A 3272-nucleotide genomic window follows, 5' to 3' on the forward strand; every position below is an offset into this window, starting at 1 on the left:
GGTTTTGGGTGAGAACAACGCGGTGTCACACGGCGGGGTCGTCCCCTCCCCCCGCCCGGTGCCCAGGGGCCTCGCCCAGAAGGGGACCGCGAAGCGGAGGCTTGGCGGCGGCAGGGCCTCCCCGCAGGAGGCAGAGAGCGGCTCGGAGGTGGGTCTGGGCGAGGAACGGGGTGAGGCCAACCTCAGGGCCGGGGGCGGAAGCGGCGGCCCGGGCGCTAGTTGGGTGTGTGTGTGGGGGGGGAGAAGGTGGAGTGCAAGAATTCAGGTCCCGAGTGAGGACACGGAGTGGAGCGGGGACTGGAGACAGAGAGCATATACCAAGAGGGGACCTCCGCGGAGGGGCGGGGCCGGCATAGAACGTGACCAGCGTGGGGCTGGCCTAGGGAAGGTGAGCGGAAGCGGGGCCTTTGCAGGACGTGGCCGCATGAGGCCGTGGCTACGCAGGGTGAGTGGGCACGGGCGTCAGCGGAAGGGCGGGTCGGTGCTGGGCGTAGCCATCGTAGGGCGGGGCCTAGGAAGGGTAAGAAGAAACCGGAGGGGGACGTGAACGGAGGGGTGGTGCCAGTTCAGGACGCCTCATGCCAGGGGCGGGCCCAACGGACCAAGAGCGCGGAGGGCACTTCGGCGGAGGGGCGGGGCCTAGTGAATATGACCGGAGGGCTCAGATTGGATGTCAGGGAAGGGGCGGGGCCCAGGAGCGTGTGCACTTGCGGGGCCTGTGCAGGATTTGGCCCGGGAGGGGTGGAGCCTAGGGAGGGAGCAAAGAGTGGGGCTAATGGACGAGGAGGCTACCATCGGGCGGGGCATAGTCAGGATCATCTAGAACCGGACAACGAAGGGGCGGGGCCTCTTAGGACGCGGCCAGCGGGAGGCGGGGCCTACGGTGTTGGACCTGAGACCGAAGGGACGTCAGCGGAGGGGAGGGCCCGGTTTGGGGCGGGGTCTTGGGAGGACCAGTAGAGATCCGAAGGGGACGTTTGCGGAGGGGGGGGGCCGGTGCTGGGCTGGCGCAGCGTGGGGAGAGGGCAAAGAAGGGTGAGTGGGGAGGATACCTCAGCTGAGTGGCGGGGCCGAATAAGGACTTGAGCAGCGTGAGGCGGGGCCTAGGGAGAGTAAGGCGGGAAGTTGACTCAACAGACAGGCGTGCCCTGCGTAAGACATACCCGGCGTGAGGCAGGGCCTCGTGAGGGTGAGTGGAAGGCCCAACAAGGCGTCAGCGGAGGGGCGGGTCCTAGGAAAGAGTCGGGGGCGGGGACGTGCGCAACGTCAGGCGGGGTCTAGAGAGGGTGAGCGGGGAGGTTACGTCACAGAACGGGCGTGGCCGGGTTAGGACGGGTCCAGCGTGGTCCGGGGCCTTGTGAAGGTGAGCAAAGAGCGGGAACGGGACATCAGCCGAGGGGCGGGGCCTGTGCAGGACGTTGCCAGCGTAGGGCGTGGCGAACTGAAGTTGAGCAAGGACCCGGTCCGCGCCCGACGTGGCCAGCGTGGGGCGGGGCCTGATTGGGGCGGGGCTCCGTCCCGCCCCGCCTTTCCGGGTCCTCCCCTCCTTCCGTCCCACGCGCCGGCAGGCTGGCCGCTCTGGTCTTTTTCGGGGTGTTTAGTGTTGGAGGGAACCGACTGCTGCTTCGCTACCCTCAGTGACTGTTTCGGGCAGTTCCAGGTGAGACTCAGAGCCCCAGGGCCTCTTGCATTGAACGCGCCGATGTGTCCCCGTTAGGGTGACAGCTCTGTGCACAGCCCCTGTTGGCTGGACACGCCGGGCTGGGGGCGCGGGCCTCGCGGGACCCCGGCGGCGGCGGCGGCGGCGGCGGCGGCCGGGCTTGGCACAGGTTAGTGGACCGAGCAGGGCAGGCGGGGTCTGTGCTGGTGGCAGAGAGCCGGCGGGAGAGGCGGGACGTGGCCCGGAACAGGGTTGCTCAGCGGGAGGCTGAGTGTCCCGGACTTGGGGAGAAGCGTGGGTGCCACCGAGATCGCTTTGGGTTGTTAGGTCGTCGGTTTTGCAGCTTTACGATTTCCTGGGGCGATCCCAGAGGTATCTGACGAAAAATTTTTTTGAGAAGTATTAGATATTTTTTTATTTCTTTTCATTTAGAGAGAGTGCAAGCGGGGGAGGGGCAGAGGGAGGGACAGAATCCCAAGCAGGCTGCACACCCAGAGGGGAGCCGATGCAGCGCTGGACCGCAGACCCTGGGATGATGACCTGAGTCAAAATAGAGTCAGATACTCATCCATCTGAGACACCCAGGCGCCCGGGTAGTATGGGATATTCTAATCATTGATTTCTATTTCTTAATCTTTTATGTCAGGTTGTGATAATGAATGAGGTTTGTAAAATGGATACCCTTTAGGAAATATGTGCATTTTGTTTTTAACTGATGAAAATTTAATTTTTTAATATCCGAGGACATATGATAAGGGATGTTTCCTGTTTCCTATTGTAAACCTTAAAAACAAGCCTGCCAGGGGGCGCCTGGGTGGCTCACCCCGTGGGCATCGGACTCTGGATTTCTCAGGCCTTGATGCAGTGGTCATGGGATCCAACCCCAAATCGGGCGCCGCGCTAAGCATGGAGACTGCTTGGATTCTCTCCCTCCCCTGCGAGAGAGAGCACATGCTCTCTCCCTTTCTCCCTCTCTATCTAAAAAAAAAAAACTGGTTGTTATTTTAGCAGCAGCTGATGGGTTATTTGGGAATGAATAAAAGAGAATTGCAATCTGGGACAAACAAGTTTTAGAAAAACTGGAGGAAAGCACGGGAACTGAGGAGAGGCATGCTTTTTTACGGAGAACGGGGGATAATTTGGGAAGGCTGCTGTGAACTACAAGTCCTTTGGAATGAACTGAGCCTTTGAAGTGTGGTGGCTTCTCACTGGCTGACCTTGTGTCCTGAGGACGAGTCCCTTCCTCCTGCTGGAGTTGGAGAGTAGTGTCCACGTGCGAGGTCAGGTGCCCAAAGGGTCCAGTCCCTCTTCCTGTTGCGTCTGCAATGGACTGCTTTGTAGGCTGTGAAAGTTTTCCCTGCCGCATCTCCCCACTCCATTTTAGGGAGGATTCCCATGACTAGGTTTCACACTGTAAACATTAAAAATTAGCAGTCAAATTGGCATTCCAAATTTCAGTCGGTTCATTTATAAAGTTTTACATATTCATTTTGGGAGAGAGCATAAGCAGGGGAGGGGCAGAGAGAGAGGGAGACACAGAATCCCATGCAGGCTCCACAAGGTCAGCACAGAGCCCCATATGGGGCTCAAACTCTTGCACCTTGAGATCATG

Source organism: Suricata suricatta, chromosome 1 (genome assembly GCF_006229205.1).
Source record: "Suricata suricatta isolate VVHF042 chromosome 1, meerkat_22Aug2017_6uvM2_HiC, whole genome shotgun sequence".
In the NCBI taxonomy this organism is placed as follows: Eukaryota; Metazoa; Chordata; class Mammalia; order Carnivora; family Herpestidae; genus Suricata; species Suricata suricatta.